Raw genomic sequence first — 21236 nt, 5'->3', positions numbered from 1 at the left:
GTCACCAGGCTAATAGAAGCAGCGGGATTATTTTGTAGCGTGAGTGCGTGCGCCAGGCAGGACAGTTTCCTTCTGTTCGTCTGTCCTGTAGTGTTGCTTCTGCAATGTCTGTTCTGTGCTTCTCGGGTCTTGATATCCTTCTAGCTTTTGACACTGGACTGACCAGACAGGGGACTTGGTAGCGGTGCTGAAGGGCCTCAGTGCTTGTTTTGTCATCGTGGCTCTGATCCGAGCACTTCTTGTCTTGCAGTCGCTGCTTGAAATGCAGTTCTGTTTCAGGTCTCGTGCATCGTATTCGGTTTGAGATCGCGTCTGTTTCCATCCTCACTCTTGCAGAAGTCATCTGGGCCGCATCAGGAGCTCTTGCTTGGGAATTGATTTCCTAAGCGTCGTCTTATGGGGCTTTCAGTCCCCATCCTTCTGGTCTCTTGCCTTGAAGGCAGGCTTTTTAGGCCTCCATCATCCCAGTTCTGGCAGTTGCTTCCAGTCGCGTGTCGTGACATTTGAGTCTCTCCTTTGGTCTGGTGCAGAGCACCTGTTGTGACTTGCTGTTGCCATAGGGCTTCCCTCCGGGGGGTCACTTTTTCTTGCGCCTTGTGTTGTGTGTTTTGTTTGTAGTGTTTGTGGCGTGGCTGTGTGTGTATGTGTTTGGTCTGGAGCTGTCCTGCCTGGCAGTTAGTGATGACAGCTAACGTGGCAGTGCATGGGTGTGCTAATACATTGTCCGGACTGTGTTGGCGAAGACATCTGGTCTGCATCTGGGCACGTACTGAAGGGCAGAAGGCACAGTCATCTCAGTGTTGTTTGTCAGATGCTGGGGGGGGGGAGAGTATATTGCTTGTGAGCAGCTGCTCGTATAAGTGCTTGAACGGTGTGCTTGAGGAGGTCTGTTGAATCTTGAAAGGTTACAGATATGGGGTTTTGAAAGTTTTATTTTTATTTCTCTCCTGTCCCCAGTAGAGTGTAAACCTTTGGAGGAACCTGTCGCAGGAAAGAGCTCCTTCCGGAACTGTTCAGCGCTCCGTAGGCAGCTCGGTGACTGGCTTGGTCTACTTCTGAGGTGTGCTGAGGTATGGGGGCTGCTGTTTTGAAATGATAATATTGTAAACGGGGTCCCTTTGTGTTGTTGAGGGATGGGTGCTAATGCTGGCAGCTGAACGATTATCTTGTGACCGTTTTCATTTGCTAAAGCTGAAACACAGTGTACAACACAGGACTTGACCGCAGGTTCTTTTAGCAAGGTGAGCGATGAGCAGATCTAGCAGTTACTTTAGTGGTGCAGTTGTCACTGCAGTTACTTAACTGCACAAAGTACTGAAGCTGTCCTGCCTGGCAGTTAGTGATGACAGCTAACGTGGCAGTGCATGGGTGTACTAATACATTGTCCGGACTGTATTGGCAAAGACATCCGGTCTGCCTCTGGGCGCGTACTGACGGGCAGCTGGCACAGTCATCTCTGGAGGTTGGTAGATGTGGATTTGGCAGAGTTGAGCTGCTTGCGAGCAGCTGCTCCCATAATGCTTGAACGGTGCACTGTTGAATCATGAAAGCTTACAGATACGGGGTTTTGAAACTTTTATTTTTATATCTTTCCTGTCCCCAGTAGAGTGTGTACCTTAGTAGGAACTGCTCACAGGAAAGAGCTCCCTCTGGAACTGTCCAGCACTCGGTAGGCAGCTCGGTGACTGGCTTGATCTACTTCTGAGGTGCTGAGGTAAGGGGGCTGCTGTTTTGAAACAATAATTTGTAAATGGGGTCCCTTCTGTTGTTGAGGGATGGGTGCTAATGCTGGCAGCTGAATGATTATCTTGTGACCGTTTTCATTTGCTAAAGCTGAAACACAGTGTACAACACAGGACTTGACCACAGCTTCTTTTAGCAAGGTGAGCGATGAGCAGATGTAGCAGGTACTTTAGTGGTGCAGTTGTCACTGCAGTTACTTAACTGCACAAAGTACAGTAAAAATCCTGTTTATATTTCAGAGGTGTGTTGTAGCTGGCCTAAGAGAGCAGATGGAAGCATCTTCCTCGAGGGCAGGTGAGGGGGCAGAGGTTAGGGAGCAGATGAGAGTAACTGTCCTATCTGTGCTGTGTCTTTGGATGCTGCTTCAGCCTATGCTTTTCTTTTTGTTTCACAGGTGTGTCGCACAGGCTGAGTGGGGCCAAGCTGCACTCTGAAGAGCAGCACGGGAAGGGCGGGCTGTTTGTGAGCTGGATTGGAGCAGAACTGCCAAGTAGCACGAGGTGACTGCGAAGGGTCTTGCTTTGCAGGTGCCATGGCAGGCTCTCCACAGAAGCGGTTGAGGATTTGAGAAGAGGTTGCAGATCATCGAGGAGCGACACGTGCAGGGACGGCTTGAAAACGGTATGGCTGCTTTCTCTTCTGTTTATCAGGTGTCCCAGGCGACGTGGGCTGTGATGTTAGTCTTTAGGATCGGAACAAAGCAGGTGCTGATGGCAGTCTTCTTCGGTAGGCAAAGAGTTGCCCGCAGCCCTGTCCTGTGTAGCCTGGGCACGCCTCGCTGAGGATGAAGCTTGCTTTCCAGCAGTTCTGGAAACTGTGTTGAGGCTGAAATGCTGCGTCTGTGTTTGGGTTGGGGTTGCACCTTGGTGAGTGTAGGGATGGGTTTTAAGTGGGTGCAGCGGAGGGCCTGGCCCCAGTGTCCTGTAGTGTGTTTTGACCCATCAGCATAGCCTTTTGGTTCTCAGATAGCCTGCTGAAGTAAGTGATTTCTCCTGCGAGTGGAATGGAATCGAATTCTTCTTTTGGCATGTAATCTATTCTGCTCCTAGATTTTTCTTTGTAAATGAAAGATTGAGGTAATTCCAGGTGGGAAAAAAAAAAAAGAGTTACTTGCTTGTTTGTATTTTCCTTTCAATATTCAAAGCTGTAGCAAAAGCATGGGGATTTTTGTTTCTAGAAACACCCCAGTTCTCTTGTCTGCGCTCTGCATGCTGTTGAGCTAAGCCATATAAAGAAGTTAATAAAACCACAGCTGCTGCTCCTCCTCTTTCTGCTTTTTTGTGCTTTCCCCCTGCACTTTCCCAGGTGATTGGCTTCAGGTTCCAGGTGGGACCTAATGGTAACTGAGTTGCAGGTATGCCATGAGAGAGCTCCTTCTGCCTGGGCTGCACTTTGGGGTAAGTGCTTTGGTTTTCCTTCAGTTGTTTGGAGGGTTCTTTAGGTGGGTCAGTCTATGGACTGATGCGTTTTCAAGTAGAAACCAGTACTCCTATCTTTTTGAGGTGGCAACTGGCAGGATCTGTCATTGTAAAGCAATCTAGTAGTAGGTGCCTGTATTGCATGCAGCTCTTCCTCAGGTGAGTAGTAGTTATAGCAGTGTTACGGATAGTATGGTGATGTTACTTTGTGTGTTTGCTTTGTGTTTCTGGGTCCCTTATGATTTTTGCAGAATTACGGTTTTTTTTGTGAGTCTTTGCCTTTATGTCAAATCTTATCAAAGTCACAACCCTGGTGGCAAAGTGATGGAGCAGGGTTTAGGAGAAATGTATCATTGAAGCTCCCTGTGTGAGCGTGTATCTGAAAATGGCAGCAGTGGGCATGTAAGGGGTATTCTGTTTCAGGTTTAGGGACAGTTTATTGTATTTCTGGAGCTTTTGCCTGTGTGTTTGCTGTCTGTCGAGTCGTTAGACCATAAAGCCTTCTAGGCTTTATGTGCATGGAATTCACATATTTGAGGTATGTTTATGAGGGGTTGCCAGGTACGTTGTTTTTGGGAAACCGTGGGGTACGGTTTCTTGACCGCATAAGTGCAGTACTGCCAAGAGACTGAGCAGGGTCACCTTCTTCATCACTGAAGAATAAGTCTGTTCGGGCCCATTTCGGCGCGGCGCCGCCCGGGCCCATTTCGGCGCGGCGCCGCCCGGGCCCATTTCGGCGCGGCGCCGCCCGGGCCCATTTCGGCGCGGCGCCGCCCGGGCCCATTTCGGCGCGGCGCCGCCCGGGCCCATTTCGGCGCGGCGCCGCCCGGGCCCATTTCGGCGCGGCGCCGCCCGGGCCCATTTCGGCGCGGCGCCGCCCGGGCCCATTTCGGCGCGGCGCCGCCCGGGCCCATTACTCAGGTGGAGCTACTGAGCAGGTGAGGTAAAGGAACCGGGAACAGAGAAGTATTGCACAATGGTATGTTGCATTAGTTGTAGTGTGCGTTGTGCAGGACATGGGTATTAGGGCTTGCATGGTAGTGAATGCTGGTTCTCTGTGTTTACAGATGGGGATGAGCCTGTTTAAACTAATTCCAGTTCAAAAAGTTTCAGTTTTTAGCTTGGTGATATTGTCAATTCAATATTAAAACCTGCAGAATAAGCCAAAGGCGGTTTTTGCTTCTAGAATCACTGCAAATATTTGGTCTGCTCTCTGCATGCTTTTGAGATAAAGTTTATTTAAAAAAAGAAACAAAAAGAAAAACAGCTACTTCTCTTGCTCTATTTCTACTTTCTTGTGCTTTGCCCCTCCCCTTTCCCAGGTGATTGGGTTTGGGTGCTGGGCGGGGCCAAAAGGTATATGAGCTCCAGGCATGGCATCAGAGTGCTCCTTCTGCCTGGGCTGCTCTTTGGGGGTAAGTGCTTTGTGTTTCCTTCAGTCAGTTGCAGGGTTCTCTAGGCAGTCTGGAGTCTATGGATTTCTGGATTTCTAAGTGGTTGGAATTCTAGATCTCGAAGTGCTTGAATTAGAGGGATATTTAGTAGAGGCTGCTGGCTCACTTTTTTTTAGGATGGCCGCATATTCTCCTGTTTTTGAGATGTATTTTAATCTCTGCATGTTTAAAACCACTTGTTGTAGTCCCCTGGAGAGTTACACCAGCTTGATTACATGCTACATGTGCCTTGGCAGCGTAGATGCAGCATTACCAAGAGACTGAGCAGGGTTGTATCAGAGTCCCCTTTTTCATCTGCCAAGGGTAAGTCTGTGATTACTGCTGCCGGGGTTGCTGTGTGTGCATGTCTTTTTGGCGTTTGTGGAGTTGTGTTTTTTTTTTTGTTGTTGTTTGTGTGTGTGTATGTTCCAAGTTTCTGGTTTTCTGAGGGGTAAACAGTTAGTGTGCTGAACGTGGTAGGCAGGTGGAGGTTGGGAGCTGCTCAGGACTGGTAGGTTTGGTTTCTAGGAGTATGCGGCATCCATCCTGTGCGATGCGACTGATTGTTGGGCGGGAACGTTCCAGCTTGTGTGTCCTAAGCAATGTAGCTTGTGTAGCGTATGTTGCGTGGCCCGGGCAGAATTTGCTGTGGCGCTGTGAGCGAAAAATCTGAGTTAGAGCTGTTGAGCAACTGAAGTAAAGGAACTGGGAAGAGAGAGGTATTGCAGCAGGTACGCTGTGGTTGTGAGGTGCCTCAGAGTGTGCTTTTCTCTCGCCTCTACAGGTGCTTTGTGCAGTCGTGGACAGGGAAGGGAAATCCTCCTGTCACGAAGCACTGAGGGAAGGTGAGTGTTGTCAGCCTGGTCATCCCTTATCCGAAGCGAAGGGAAGACGCTCAGGTGTTTCCCTGTGAGGGTCCGAGGTGAGGCTGTGTGGGATAGAGGAGCAGTGTGGCAGGTGGTTGCTTGCAAGCACAGTGGTCATTGTGTCCTTCTGTGTTCCCAGGTGGCGTGGGTGATGCTGGCCGCTCCTTTCAAGCTTGGACCTAATTTGCAGGTACAGAGGCAAGTGGCCTGCTGTTTTGAAAGGATAAAACTAAAGATGGGGTCCCTTTTGTTGTTGAGGGATGGGTGCTACTGCTGTCAGCTGAATGTTTATCTTCTGCCTGTGTTTTTCCTTTTGTTCAGGCTGAAACGCAGTGCGCAGTGCAGGACGTCTTGACCCGAGCTGCCTCTGCAGTGACTCTGGTGCGTGGTGAGCAGAGGTAACTGTTGTTTTTGGGGCGCGGTTGTCGCTGCAGTTATTTTCCTACAGCCAATAGAGTAAAATTCCAGTTTGTCTTTTAGAGGTGCTATAAGTGGGTAAAGAGAACAGATGGAAGCGTGTGCCACGTGGGGTAGGCAAGCGGCTGAGGTACAGGAGGGGATGAGAGCATGTGATTTTTTTTCTGGGGATGAAATGGACTCAATTTTGTTGGTGTATAATCTGTTCTGCTCCTAGATTTTTCTTTCAATGTGAAGAAAAGTTTTTGAGCTAATTCCAGGTAAGAAAGTTCCAGTTACTTGCTGGGTCGTATTGTCCTTTTAATATTCAAAGCTGCAGCAAAAGCATGGGGATTGTTGCTTCTAGAAACACCCCGGTTTTCTTGTTTGCACTCTGCATGCTGTTGAGCTAAAGCAGACCAAAAAAAAAAAAAAAAGGAAACACACACACACACACACACACACACAAAAAACAACAATAACAAAAAAAAAACCACCATTGGGTGATGTGTTGTGAACGCAACGATCATTTAATCCCTTTGTTTTCCCAGGTGGTGTGGATGATACTGGTTGCAGTGTTGGAGCTTGGATTTGGAGAGGAACAGGTGAGCATAGTTGTATGTTGCATCAGCAGTAGTCAGCATTGTGGAGAAGGTGGGCATCGTGACCGGCATGCTAGTGAATGCTGGTACTCTGTTTTTGCAGCTGATGATGAGCCTGGCAATTGACTAAGATGACGACCAGTGCCTGTGCATTTCTTGAGGCGGAGGGAATTTACCATGCAGCAACCTGAGAGCTAAGTTGGGGGGCACCTGGTATTTGCATATCTGGGGTGGCTAATGGGAGCTGGGAGCCAGAGGAGCATGGTGCCTGCTGGCTGACTAGACTTGGTGCCACGGTGAGGGTGGTTCAGGCTGGGTCACGTTCAGGCTGCTTGTGGCCGGGTCACCAGGCTAATAGAAGCAGCGGGATTATTTTGTAGCGTGAGTGCGTGCGCCAGGCAGGACAGTTTCCTTCTGTTCGTCTGTCTTGTAGTGTTGCTTCTGCAGCGTCTGTTCTGTGCTTCTCGGGTCTTGATATCCTCCTAGCTTTTGACACTGGACTGACCAGACAGGGGACTTGGTAGCGGTGCTGAAGGGCCTCAGTGCTTGTTTTGTCATCGTGGCTCTGATCCGAGCACTTCTTGTCTTGCAGTCGCTGCTTGAAATGCAGTTCTGTTTCAGGTCTCGTGCATCGTATTCGGTTTGAGATCGCGTCTGTTTCCATCCTCACTCTTGCAGAAGTCATCTGGGCCGCATCAGGAGCTCTTGCTTGGGAATTGATTTCCTAAGCGTCGTCTTATGGGGTTTTCAGTCCCCATCCTTCTGGTCTCTTGCCTTGAAGGCAGGCTTTTTAGGCCTCCATCATCCCAGTTCTGGCAGTTGCTTCCAGTCGCGTGTCGTGACATTTGAGTCTCCTCTAGGGTCTGGTGCAGAGCACCTGTTGTGACTTGCTGTTGCCATAGGGCTTCCCTCCGGGGGTCACTTTTTCTTGCGCCTTGTGTTGTGTGTTTTGTTTGTAGTGTTTGTGGCGTGGCTGTGTGTGTATGTGTTTGGTCTGGAGCTGTCCTGCCTGGCAGTTAGTGATGACAGCTAACGTGGCAGTGCATGGGTGTGCTAATACATTGTCTGGAGTGTTTTGGCGAAGACATCCGGTCTGCATCTGGGCACGTACTGAAGGGCAGCAGGCACAGTCATCTCAGTGTTGTTTGTCAGATGTTGGGGGGGGGGAGAGTATATCTGCTTGTGAGCAGCTGCTCGCATAGTGCTTGAATGGTGTGGTTGAGGAGGTCTGTCAAATCTTGAAAGCTTACAGATAAGGGGTTTTGAAAGTTTTATTTTTATTTCTCTCCTGTCCCCAGTAGAGTGTAAACCTTTGGAGGAACCTGTTGCAGGAAAGAGCTCCTTCCGGAACTGTTCAGCGCTCCGTAGGCAGCTCGGTGACTGGCTTGGTCTACTTCTGAGGTGTGCTGAGGTATGGGGGCTGCTGTTTTGAAATGATAATATTGTAAACGGGGTCCCTTTGTGTTGTTGAGGGATGGGTGCTAATGCTGGCAGCTGAATGATTATCTTGTGACCGTTTTCATTTGCTAAAGCTGAAACACAGTGTACAACACAGGACTTGACCGCAGGTTCTTTTAGCAAGGTGAGCGATGAGCAGATCTAGCAGTTACTTTAGTGGTGCAGTTGTCACTGCAGTTACTTAACTGCACAAAGTACTGAAGCTGTCCTGCCTGGCAGTTAGTGATGACAGCTAACGTGGCAGTGCATGGGTGTACTAATACATTGTCCGGACTGTATTGGCAAAGACATCCGGTCTGCCTCTGGGCGCGTACTGACGGGCAGCTGGCACAGTCATCTCTGGAGGTTGGTAGATGTGGATTTGGCAGAGTTGAGCTGCTTGCGAGCAGCTGCTCCCATAATGCTTGAACGGTGCACTGTTGAATCATGAAAGCTTACAGATACGGGGTTTTGAAACTTTTATTTTTATATCTTTCCTGTCCCCAGTAGAGTGTGTACCTTAGTAGGAACTGCTCACAGGAAAGAGCTCCCTCTGGAACTGTCCAGCACTCGGTAGGCAGCTCGGTGACTGGCTTGATCTACTTCTGAGGTGCTGAGGTAAGGGGGCTGCTGTTTTGAAACAATAATTTGTAAATGGGGTCCCTTCTGTTGTTGAGGGATGGGTGCTAATGCTGGCAGCTGAATGATTATCTTGTGACCGTTTTCATTTGCTAAAGCTGAAACACAGTGTACAACACAGGACTTGACCACAGCTTCTTTTAGCAAGGTGAGCGATGAGCAGATGTAGCAGGTACTTTAGTGGTGCAGTTGTCACTGCAGTTACTTAACTGCACAAAGTACAGTAAAAATCCTGTTTATATTTCAGAGGTGTGTTGTAGCTGGCCTAAGAGAGCAGATGGAAGCATCTTCCTCGAGGGCAGGTGAGGGGGCAGAGGTTAGGGAGCAGATGAGAGTAACTGTCCTATCTGTGCTGTGTCTTTGGATGCTGCTTCAGCCTATGCTTTTCTTTTTGTTTCACAGGTGTGTCGCACAGGCTGAGTGGGGCCAAGCTGCACTCTGAAGAGCAGCACGGGAAGGGCGGGCTGTTTGTGAGCTGGATTGGAGCAGAACTGCCAAGTAGCACGAGGTGACTGCGAAGGGTCTTGCTTTGCAGGTGCCATGGCAGGCTCTCCACAGAAGCGGTTGAGGATTTGAGAAGAGGTTGCAGATCATCGAGGAGCGACACGTGCAGGGACGGCTTGAAAACGGTATGGCTGCTTTCTCTTCTGTTTATCAGGTGTCCCAGGCGACGTGGGCTGTGATGTTAGTCTTTAGGATCGGAACAAAGCAGGTGCTGATGGCAGTCTTCTTCGGTAGGCAAAGAGTTGCCCGCAGCCCTGTCCTGTGTAGCCTGGGCACGCCTCGCTGAGGATGAAGCTTGCTTTCCAGCAGTTCTGGAAACTGTGTTGAGGCTGAAATGCTGCGTCTGTGTTTGGGTTGGGGTTGCACCTTGGTGAGTGTAGGGATGGGTTTTAAGTGGGTGCAGCGGAGGGCCTGGCCCCAGTGTCCTGTAGTGTGTTTTAACACATCAGCATAGCCTTTTGGTTCTCAGATAGCCTGCTGAAGTAAGTGATTTCTCCTGCGAGTGGAATGGAATCGAATTCTTCTTTTGGCATGTAATCTATTCTGCTCCTAGATTTTTCTTTGTAAATGAAAGATTGAGGTAATTCCAGGTGGGAAAAAAAAAAAAAGAGTTACTTGCTTGTTTGTATTTTCCTTTCAATATTCAAAGCTGTAGCAAAAGCATGGGGATTTTTGTTTCTAGAAACACCCCAGTTCTCTTGTCTGCGCTCTGCATGCTGTTGAGCTAAGCCATATAAAGAAGTTAATAAAACCACAGCTGCTGCTCCTCCTCTTTCTGCTTTTTTGTGCTTTCCCCCTGCACTTTCCCAGGTGATTGGCTTCAGGTTCCAGGTGGGACCTAATGGTAACTGAGTTGCAGGTATGCCATGAGAGAGCTCCTTCTGCCTGGGCTGCACTTTGGGGTAAGTGCTTTGGTTTTCCTTCAGTTGTTTGGAGGGTTCTTTAGGTGGGTCAGTCTATGGACTGATGCGTTTTCAAGTAGAAACCAGTACTCCTATCTTTTTGAGGTGGCAACTGGCAGGATCTGTCATTGTAAAGCAATCTAGTAGTAGGTGCCTGTATTGCATGCAGCTCTTCCTCAGGTGAGTAGTAGTTATAGCAGTGTTACGGATAGTATGGTGATGTTACTTTGTGTGTTTGCTTTGTGTTTCTGGGTCCCTTATGATTTTTGCAGAATTACGGTTTTTTTTGTGAGTCTTTGCCTTTATGTCAAATCTTATCAAAGTCACAACCCTGGTGGCAAAGTGATGGAGCAGGGTTTAGGAGAAATGTATCATTGAAGCTCCCTGTGTGAGCGTGTATCTGAAAATGGCAGCAGTGGGCATGTAAGGGGTATTCTGTTTCAGGTTTAGGGACAGTTTATTGTATTTCTGGAGCTTTTGCCTGTGTGTTTGCTGTCTGTCGAGTCGTTAGACCATAAAGCCTTCTAGGCTTTATGTGCATGGAATTCACATATTTGAGGTATGTTTATGAGGGGTTGCCAGGTACGTTGTTTTTGGGAAACCGTGGGGTACGGTTTCTTGACCGCATAAGTGCAGTACTGCCAAGAGACTGAGCAGGGTCACCTTCTTCATCACTGAAGAATAAGTCTGTTCGGGCCCATTTCGGCGCGGCGCCGCCCGGGCCCATTTCGGCGCGGCGCCGCCCGGGCCCATTTCGGCGCGGCGCCGCCCGGGCCCATTTCGGCGCGGCGCCGCCCGGGCCCATTTCGGCGCGGCGCCGCCCGGGCCCATTTCGGCGCGGCGCCGCCCGGGCCCATTTCGGCGCGGCGCCGCCCGGGCCCATTTCGGCGCGGCGCCGCCCGGGCCCATTTCGGCGCGGCGCCGCCCGGGCCCATTTCGGCGCGGCGCCGCCCGGGCCCATTTCGGCGCGGCGCCGCCCGGGCCCATTTCGGCGCGGCGCCGCCCGGGCCCATTTCGGCGCGGCGCCGCCCGGGCCCATTACTCAGGTGGAGCTACTGAGCAGGTGAGGTAAAGGAACCGGGAACAGAGAAGTATTGCACAATGGTATGTTGCATTAGTTGTAGTGTGCGTTGTGCAGGACATGGGTATTAGGGCTTGCATGGTAGTGAATGCTGGTTCTCTGTGTTTACAGATGGGGATGAGCCTGTTTAAACTAATTCCAGTTCAAAAAGTTTCAGTTTTTAGCTTGGTGATATTGTCAATTCAATATTAAAACCTGCAGAATAAGCCAAAGGCGGTTTTTGCTTCTAGAATCACTGCAAATATTTGGTCTGCTCTCTGCATGCTTTTGAGATAAAGTTTATTTAAAAAAAGAAACAAAAAGAAAAACAGCTACTTCTCTTGCTCTATTTCTACTTTCTTGTGCTTTGCCCCTCCCCTTTCCCAGGTGATTGGGTTTGGGTGCTGGGCGGGGCCAAAAGGTATATGAGCTCCAGGCATGGCATCAGAGTGCTCCTTCTGCCTGGGCTGCTCTTTGGGGGTAAGTGCTTTGTGTTTCCTTCAGTCAGTTGCAGGGTTCTCTAGGCAGTCTGGAGTCTATGGATTTCTGGATTTCTAAGTGGTTGGAATTCTAGATCTCGAAGTGCTTGAATTAGAGGGATATTTAGTAGAGGCTGCTGGCTCACTTTTTTTTAGGATGGCCGCATATTCTCCTGTTTTTGAGATGTATTTTAATCTCTGCATGTTTAAAACCACTTGTTGTAGTCCCCTGGAGAGTTACACCAGCTTGATTACATGCTACATGTGCCTTGGCAGCGTAGATGCAGCATTACCAAGAGACTGAGCAGGGTTGTATCAGAGTCCCCTTTTTCATCTGCCAAGGGTAAGTCTGTGATTACTGCTGCCGGGGTTGCTGTGTGTGCATGTCTTTTTGGCGTTTGTGGAGTTGTGTTTTTTTTTTTTGTTGTTGTTTGTGTGTGTGTATGTTCCAAGTTTCTGGTTTTCTGAGGGGTAAACAGTTAGTGTGCTGAACGTGGTAGGCAGGTGGAGGTTGGGAGCTGCTCAGGACTGGTAGGTTTGGTTTCTAGGAGTATGCGGCATCCATCCTGTGCGATGCGACTGATTGTTGGGCGGGAACGTTCCAGCTTGTGTGTCCTAAGCAATGTAGCTTGTGTAGCGTATGTTGCGTGGCCCGGGCAGAATTTGCTGTGGCGCTGTGAGCGAAAAATCTGAGTTAGAGCTGTTGAGCAACTGAAGTAAAGGAACTGGGAAGAGAGAGGTATTGCAGCAGGTACGCTGTGGTTGTGAGGTGCCTCAGAGTGTGCTTTTCTCTCGCCTCTACAGGTGCTTTGTGCAGTCGTGGACAGGGAAGGGAAATCCTCCTGTCACGAAGCACTGAGGGAAGGTGAGTGTTGTCAGCCTGGTCATCCCTTATCCGAAGCGAAGGGAAGACGCTCAGGTGTTTCCCTGTGAGGGTCCGAGGTGAGGCTGTGTGGGATAGAGGAGCAGTGTGGCAGGTGGTTGCTTGCAAGCACAGTGGTCATTGTGTCCTTCTGTGTTCCCAGGTGGCGTGGGTGATGCTGGCCGCTCCTTTCAAGCTTGGACCTAATTTGCAGGTACAGAGGCAAGTGGCCTGCTGTTTTGAAAGGATAAAACTAAAGATGGGGTCCCTTTTGTTGTTGAGGGATGGGTGCTACTGCTGTCAGCTGAATGTTTATCTTCTGCCTGTGTTTTTCCTTTTGTTCAGGCTGAAACGCAGTGCGCAGTGCAGGACGTCTTGACCCGAGCTGCCTCTGCAGTGACTCTGGTGCGTGGTGAGCAGAGGTAACTGTTGTTTTTGGGGCGCGGTTGTCGCTGCAGTTATTTTCCTACAGCCAATAGAGTAAAATTCCAGTTTGTCTTTTAGAGGTGCTATAAGTGGGTAAAGAGAACAGATGGAAGCGTGTGCCACGTGGGGTAGGCAAGCGGCTGAGGTACAGGAGGGGATGAGAGCATGTGATTTTTTTTCTGGGGATGAAATGGACTCAATTTTGTTGGTGTATAATCTGTTCTGCTCCTAGATTTTTCTTTCAATGTGAAGAAAAGTTTTTGAGCTAATTCCAGGTAAGAAAGTTCCAGTTACTTGCTGGGTCGTATTGTCCTTTTAATATTCAAAGCTGCAGCAAAAGCATGGGGATTGTTGCTTCTAGAAACACCCCGGTTTTCTTGTTTGCACTCTGCATGCTGTTGAGCTAAAGCAGACCAAAAAAAAAAAAAAAAGGAAACACACACACACACACACACACACAAAAAACAACAATAACAAAAAAAAAACCACCATTGGGTGATGTGTTGTGAACGCAACGATCATTTAATCCCTTTGTTTTCCCAGGTGGTGTGGATGATACTGGTTGCAGTGTTGGAGCTTGGATTTGGAGAGGAACAGGTGAGCATAGTTGTATGTTGCATCAGCAGTAGTCAGCATTGTGGAGAAGGTGGGCATCGTGACCGGCATGCTAGTGAATGCTGGTACTCTGTTTTTGCAGCTGATGATGAGCCTGGCAATTGACTAAGATGACGACCAGTGCCTGTGCATTTCTTGAGGCGGAGGGAATTTACCATGCAGCAACCTGAGAGCTAAGTTGGGGGGCACCTGGTATTTGCATATCTGGGGTGGCTAATGGGAGCTGGGAGCCAGAGGAGCATGGTGCCTGCTGGCTGACTAGACTTGGTGCCACGGTGAGGGTGGTTCAGGCTGGGTCACGTTCAGGCTGCTTGTGGCCGGGTCACCAGGCTAATAGAAGCAGCGGGATTATTTTGTAGCGTGAGTGCGTGCGCCAGGCAGGACAGTTTCCTTCTGTTCGTCTGTCTTGTAGTGTTGCTTCTGCAGCGTCTGTTCTGTGCTTCTCGGGTCTTGATATCCTCCTAGCTTTTGACACTGGACTGACCAGACAGGGGACTTGGTAGCGGTGCTGAAGGGCCTCAGTGCTTGTTTTGTCATCGTGGCTCTGATCCGAGCACTTCTTGTCTTGCAGTCGCTGCTTGAAATGCAGTTCTGTTTCAGGTCTCGTGCATCGTATTCGGTTTGAGATCGCGTCTGTTTCCATCCTCACTCTTGCAGAAGTCATCTGGGCCGCATCAGGAGCTCTTGCTTGGGAATTGATTTCCTAAGCGTCGTCTTATGGGGTTTTCAGTCCCCATCCTTCTGGTCTCTTGCCTTGAAGGCAGGCTTTTTAGGCCTCCATCATCCCAGTTCTGGCAGTTGCTTCCAGTCGCGTGTCGTGACATTTGAGTCTCCTCTAGGGTCTGGTGCAGAGCACCTGTTGTGACTTGCTGTTGCCATAGGGCTTCCCTCCGGGGGTCACTTTTTCTTGCGCCTTGTGTTGTGTGTTTTGTTTGTAGTGTTTGTGGCGTGGCTGTGTGTGTATGTGTTTGGTCTGGAGCTGTCCTGCCTGGCAGTTAGTGATGACAGCTAACGTGGCAGTGCATGGGTGTGCTAATACATTGTCTGGAGTGTTTTGGCGAAGACATCCGGTCTGCATCTGGGCACGTACTGAAGGGCAGCAGGCACAGTCATCTCAGTGTTGTTTGTCAGATGTTGGGGGGGGGGAGAGTATATCTGCTTGTGAGCAGCTGCTCGCATAGTGCTTGAATGGTGTGGTTGAGGAGGTCTGTCAAATCTTGAAAGCTTACAGATAAGGGGTTTTGAAAGTTTTATTTTTATTTCTCTCCTGTCCCCAGTAGAGTGTAAACCTTTGGAGGAACCTGTTGCAGGAAAGAGCTCCTTCCGGAACTGTTCAGCGCTCCGTAGGCAGCTCGGTGACTGGCTTGGTCTACTTCTGAGGTGTGCTGAGGTATGGGGGCTGCTGTTTTGAAATGATAATATTGTAAACGGGGTCCCTTTGTGTTGTTGAGGGATGGGTGCTAATGCTGGCAGCTGAATGATTATCTTGTGACCGTTTTCATTTGCTAAAGCTGAAACACAGTGTACAACACAGGACTTGACCGCAGGTTCTTTTAGCAAGGTGAGCGATGAGCAGATCTAGCAGTTACTTTAGTGGTGCAGTTGTCACTGCAGTTACTTAACTGCACAAAGTACTGAAGCTGTCCTGCCTGGCAGTTAGTGATGACAGCTAACGTGGCAGTGCATGGGTGTACTAATACATTGTCCGGACTGTATTGGCAAAGACATCCGGTCTGCCTCTGGGCGCGTACTGACGGGCAGCTGGCACAGTCATCTCTGGAGGTTGGTAGATGTGGATTTGGCAGAGTTGAGCTGCTTGCGAGCAGCTGCTCCCATAATGCTTGAACGGTGCACTGTTGAATCATGAAAGCTTACAGATACGGGGTTTTGAAACTTTTATTTTTATATCTTTCCTGTCCCCAGTAGAGTGTGTACCTTAGTAGGAACTGCTCACAGGAAAGAGCTCCCTCTGGAACTGTCCAGCACTCGGTAGGCAGCTCGGTGACTGGCTTGATCTACTTCTGAGGTGCTGAGGTAAGGGGGCTGCTGTTTTGAAACAATAATTTGTAAATGGGGTCCCTTCTGTTGTTGAGGGATGGGTGCTAATGCTGGCAGCTGAATGATTATCTTGTGACCGTTTTCATTTGCTAAAGCTGAAACACAGTGTACAACACAGGACTTGACCACAGCTTCTTTTAGCAAGGTGAGCGATGAGCAGATGTAGCAGGTACTTTAGTGGTGCAGTTGTCACTGCAGTTACTTAACTGCACAAAGTACAGTAAAAATCCTGTTTATATTTCAGAGGTGTGTTGTAGCTGGCCTAAGAGAGCAGATGGAAGCATCTTCCTCGAGGGCAGGTGAGGGGGCAGAGGTTAGGGAGCAGATGAGAGTAACTGTCCTATCTGTGCTGTGTCTTTGGATGCTGCTTCAGCCTATGCTTTTCTTTTTGTTTCACAGGTGTGTCGCACAGGCTGAGTGGGGCCAAGCTGCACTCTGAAGAGCAGCACGGGAAGGGCGGGCTGTTTGTGAGCTGGATTGGAGCAGAACTGCCAAGTAGCACGAGGTGACTGCGAAGGGTCTTGCTTTGCAGGTGCCATGGCAGGCTCTCCACAGAAGCGGTTGAGGATTTGAGAAGAGGTTGCAGATCATCGAGGAGCGACACGTGCAGGGACGGCTTGAAAACGGTATGGCTGCTTTCTCTTCTGTTTATCAGGTGTCCCAGGCGACGTGGGCTGTGATGTTAGTCTTTAGGATCGGAACAAAGCAGGTGCTGATGGCAGTCTTCTTCGGTAGGCAAAGAGTTGCCCGCAGCCCTGTCCTGTGTAGCCTGGGCACGCCTCGCTGAGGATGAAGCTTGCTTTCCAGCAGTTCTGGAAACTGTGTTGAGGCTGAAATGCTGCGTCTGTGTTTGGGTTGGGGTTGCACCTTGGTGAGTGTAGGGATGGGTTTTAAGTGGGTGCAGCGGAGGGCCTGGCCCCAGTGTCCTGTAGTGTGTTTTGACCCATCAGCATAGCCTTTTGGTTCTCAGATAGCCTGCTGAAGTAAGTGATTTCTCCTGCGAGTGGAATGGAATCGAATTCTTCTTTTGGCATGTAATCTATTCTGCTCCTAGATTTTTCTTTGTAAATGAAAGATTGAGGTAATTCCAGGTGGGAAAAAAAAAAAAGAGTTACTTGCTTGTTTGTATTTTCCTTTCAATATTCAAAGCTGTAGCAAAAGCATGGGGATTTTTGTTTCTAGAAACACCCCAGTTCTCTTGTCTGCGCTCTGCATGCTGTTGAGCTAAGCCATATAAAGAAGTTAATAAAACCACAGCTGCTGCTCCTCCTCTTTCTGCTTTTTTGTGCTTTCCCCCTGCACTTTCCCAGGTGATTGGCTTCAGGTTCCAGGTGGGACCTAATGGTAACTGAGTTGCAGGTATGCCATGAGAGAGCTCCTTCTGCCTGGGCTGCACTTTGGGGTAAGTGCTTTGGTTTTCCTTCAGTTGTTTGGAGGGTTCTTTAGGTGGGTCAGTCTATGGACTGATGCGTTTTCAAGTAGAAACCAGTACTCCTATCTTTTTGAGGTGGCAACTGGCAGGATCTGTCATTGTAAAGCAATCTAGTAGTAGGTGCCTGTATTGCATGCAGCTCTTCCTCAGGTGAGTAGTAGTTATAGCAGTGTTACGGATAGTATGGTGATGTTACTTTGTGTGTTTGCTTTGTGTTTCTGGGTCCCTTATGATTTTTGCAGAATTACGGTTTTTTTTGTGAGTCTTTGCCTTTATGTCAAATCTTATCAAAGTCACAACCCTGGTGGCAAAGTGATGGAGCAGGGTTTAGGAGAAATGTATCATTGAAGCTCCCTGTGTGAGCGTGTATCTGAAAATGGCAGCAGTGGGCATGTAAGGGGTATTCTGTTTCAGGTTTAGGGACAGTTTATTGTATTTCTGGAGCTTTTGCCTGTGTGTTTGCTGTCTGTCGAGTCGTTAGACCATAAAGCCTTCTAGGCTTTATGTGCATGGAATTCACATATTTGAGGTATGTTTATGAGGGGTTGCCAGGTACGTTGTTTTTGGGAAACCGTGGGGTACGGTTTCTTGACCGCATAAGTGCAGTACTGCCAAGAGACTGAGCAGGGTCACCTTCTTCATCACTGAAGAATAAGTCTGTTCGGGCCCATTTCGGCGCGGCGCCGCCCGGGCCCATTTCGGCGCGGCGCCGCCCGGGCCCATTTCGGCGCGGCGCCGCCCGGGCCCATTTCGGCGCGGCGCCGCCCGGGCCCATTTCGGCGCGGCGCCGCCCGGGCCCATTTCGGCGCGGCGCCGCCCGGGCCCATTTCGGCGCGGCGCCGCCCGGGCCCATTTCGGCGCGGCGCCGCCCGGGCCCATTTCGGCGCGGCGCCGCCCGGGCCCATTTCGGCGCGGCGCCGCCCGGGCCCATTTCGGCGCGGCGCCGCCCGGGCCCATTTCGGCGCGGCGCCGCCCGGGCCCATTTCGGCGCGGCGCCGCCCGGGTCCATTACTCAGGTGGAGCTACTGAGCAGGTGAGATAAAGGAGTTGGGAACAGAGAGGTATTGCACAACTGTATGTTGCATCAGTAGTAGCGAGTGTTGTGCAGGAGGTGGGTATTAGATCTGGTGTAGAGGGATGGTTAACTGAGATAGGTCACGTAGACATAAAACAGCTGAATCTTCACGAGTTGGACAAACATCGCACACAACTTGTCTGAGCCAATCAGACACAAGGACACAATATCCGTCGGCGGTTTGGGAAAGTACCGACTGTGTTATTTCGGTCGAAAGGATGAGGAAGAAGCTGATACGATAAGGACGTAGGGGGACCAATCATGAGCTTAACTTTTGTAATATGTATGAGCTAATTATATGTTAAGGAATAAAAGGCGTTTGAGCTATCCAATAAATCGAAGCTTGCTGATCACTCATAGTGAGTGTCCCTGTCTTCCTTCTGTCGACAACAAATGGCGCCTGAACAGGGACCCCGCTGGCGGTGAACCTGCGAGCCACGGATCGACGGAATAAGGGAAGGAAACAGGTCCTGCAATGCAGCTCAGGAGGTGGAAGGGACGAAAATGCTGAATCCTCGCACCCGGGAGCACCTATAGAGGGTCCCGCCGGCCACGCGTCGCCGAGGTCTTGCAAAGGCTGCAACAGCGCTGACGTAAACAAAGGTATGGAGAGACAAGCGACGTATGATCTGCTCAAGTGCTTTTTAGAAAAGCAGAGCACGCAGGGTATAGACTGTAAAAAGGAATTGCGGAGGGACGCGGTAAAAGGAATTGCGGAGGGACGCGGGAAATTGAAGTAATCGCGGTGCGATGCGGGACATCCGAGATCGAGTTGCTACAGTAGACCAGAGGCATCAGTGGACAACGGCAGCTGACCCTCACTGTGTGGTGAGTCGGCACAGAGCAGAGGGGTGGACATCAGGACCCTGCAGACTGTCAGATGTAACCATGGAAGCAGCGGCGGCTGTGCTGCTTCTCTCTGGCATTCATTTTATAAGAGGTTTATCTTGCAATGCAAAAAAGACTATTCGTCCCCAGATCGGTGTTATAACTATGTTTCTGGACAAGATTCCGTGGGGTTGCCACATTCTATGGATTAGTAATGACGACTTAGCTCTATTGCGGGGCAGGAGTGCAGAGATGCAGATTACACTGCCAAATGACCACCGGCAGACTTGAGGAGACACTGCTCGGCTGCGGGGATCGGCTGCAGCGTGGACGCCCCTAGGTGCACCCTGAGCGTTTTTGCTCGGAGGGGACTCCACTCTCAGCTGCTCACCACAGGAGCAAAGATCTCCTGAAGCTGCAGACAAACAGTATGTTTTCAGCTGCTGGAGGAATACTAACTGAAGTGTTAATAATTGTATGTGTTATTCTTAAATGTCCAGGTATTTTGTGTTGAAAGTATTTGTGTAAGGGTAAGGTTTTAAAACAAAGTGTTGCAAGTCACTTCACGAGGAACACAATGAGAGACAATACTTGTTTGTTTGCTTATCATTCTAAATTATATTGGCCGCACGTATTGTTTGCTTATCATTCTAAATTAGATTCTCGTGGTATGATTGAGGTTGTGGTATGATTGAGATTGAGATGTGCCAGAGGCCTCTGGGTGTGCAATTGTGCTGTGTGTGTGCGAGTGTGCTATGTACTGTGTTAGTGAGAGCGTGCTTATTGCCATAGTGCAGGTTGCCATAGTGCAGGCTGAAATCATAGGAAATTAGTGCCGGCAAAAAAATCATAGGAAAATGAAGGACGACGTAGCCCTAGATTCATTACAGTGCTTTTTAGAAAAATGGGGAGTCGATTGTAAGCAACTAGCAGGACTAGTTGCGATCGGTCGAGCAAAATCATATTTCACAAGTATGGAGTCAAGGACTGGGGGCTTTGGGAGCTGAAGCAAAATCTAATAACAATCCGATGTGGAATAATGACACTGCAAAGGCTCTGCCACCTGGCATGTTTTTGATTTGCGGGGATCGTGCATGGCAAGGAATACCTGCCAACGCGTTTGGGGGTCCATGTTATCTAGGGCGACTCACATTGTTCGCCCCGGACTTATACAGTCTCCGGAACCAGAGCTTGTCGCAGAGATCCAAACGAGCTCTTAAGACTTTAGGTTCTGACTGTGATGATGGTGTAGAATTATGGGGCGCTGCTGAGAGAATATTTGCTTCATTAGTTCCAGCAGTGGGAACTGCACATGCTTTGGCTAGCATTAATAAGCTTGCTTGTTGGGCTGTTAAGCAATCAAATGTAACAACTGAAATTATTACTGAAATGGCACAAGATATGGATAGTCTTAGGCATGTTGTGTTACAAAATAGGGCTGCAATTGATTTTTTGCTTTTAGCGCAAGGACATGGATGTGAAGATTTTGAAGGAATGTGTTGTTTCAATCTTTCAGATCATGGTCAATCGATTCATGACCAGTTGAAATGGTTGATGCAGCACACAAAGAAAATTACAGTACAACCTAGTTGGCTTGACAATTGGTTGCAGTCCATCTTTGGGGGTCTGTCTAACTGGTTAGTGAGTCTAATCAAAGAGGGATTGCGCTTTCTGCTTATAGTTATATTGATAAAAATAGCTGCGCGAATAATTTTTGGTTGCTTAACTAAGAAGCTTGAACAAGTCACAGAAAAGGTATTAGTAGTCCAAAATAAAAACGGGGGAATTGTAGAGGGATGGTTAACTGAGATAGGTCACGTAGACATAAAACAGCTGAATCTTTACGAGTTGGACAAACATCGCACACAACTTGTCTGAGCCAATCAGACACAAGGACGCAATATCCGTTGGCGGTTTGGGAAAGTACCGACTGTGTTATTTCGGTCGAAAGGATGAGGAAGAAGCTGATACGATAAGGACGTAGGGGGACCAATCATGAGCTTAACTTTTGTAATATGTATGAGCTAATTATATGTTAAGGAATAAAAGGCGTTTGAGCTATCCAATAAATCGAAGCTTGCTGATCATATCACTCATATTGAGTGTCCCTGTCTTCCTTCCGTCAACAACACTCTGGCATGCTAGTGATTGCTGGTTCTCTGTTTTTGCAAGTGATAATGAACGTGTTTGACGTAATTCCATTTGAAAAAGTTCCAGTTACTTGACTGGTCGTGTTGTCCTTTTAAGATTAAAAGCTGCAGCAAAAGCATGGGGATTGTTGCTTCTAGAAACACCCCAGGTCTCTTGTCTGTTCTCTGCATGATGTTCAGGTAAAGCAGATTTAAAAAAAAAAAACACAAATAAACAAACAAAACAAAACAAACAAAAAAAAAAACAGCTACTGCTCCTCCTGCTCTGCTCCTACTTCCTTGTGCTTTGTCCCTCCCCTTTTCCAGGTGAT

The 21236-nt window shown here is 49.1% G+C and overlaps 2 long non-coding RNA genes across 2 annotated transcripts; both read left to right on the top strand.

Moving 5' to 3' along the window:
• Positions 1-5626: 5626 nt before the first annotated feature.
• Positions 5627-6600, top strand: LOC309874159. Its single transcript, XR_014316787.1, has 5 exons — positions 5627-5650; positions 5782-5841; positions 6095-6137; positions 6408-6461; positions 6536-6600. It is a non-coding gene; the product is annotated as an uncharacterized lncRNA (long non-coding RNA).
• A 5931-nt stretch (positions 6601-12531) lies between these two features.
• Positions 12532-13503, top strand: LOC309874177. Its single transcript, XR_014316791.1, has 5 exons — positions 12532-12555; positions 12687-12746; positions 13000-13042; positions 13311-13364; positions 13439-13503. It is a non-coding gene; the product is annotated as an uncharacterized lncRNA (long non-coding RNA).
• The last annotated feature ends 7733 nt before the right edge of the window (positions 13504-21236 follow it).

This window comes from Aythya marila (assembly GCF_965140915.1).
Source record: "Aythya marila genome assembly, chromosome: 2".
Lineage (NCBI taxonomy): Eukaryota > Metazoa > Chordata > Aves > Anseriformes > Anatidae > Aythya > Aythya marila.
Note: the sequence above shows the minus strand (reverse complement) of the source record. Positions and strands in the feature narration are given on the sequence as shown.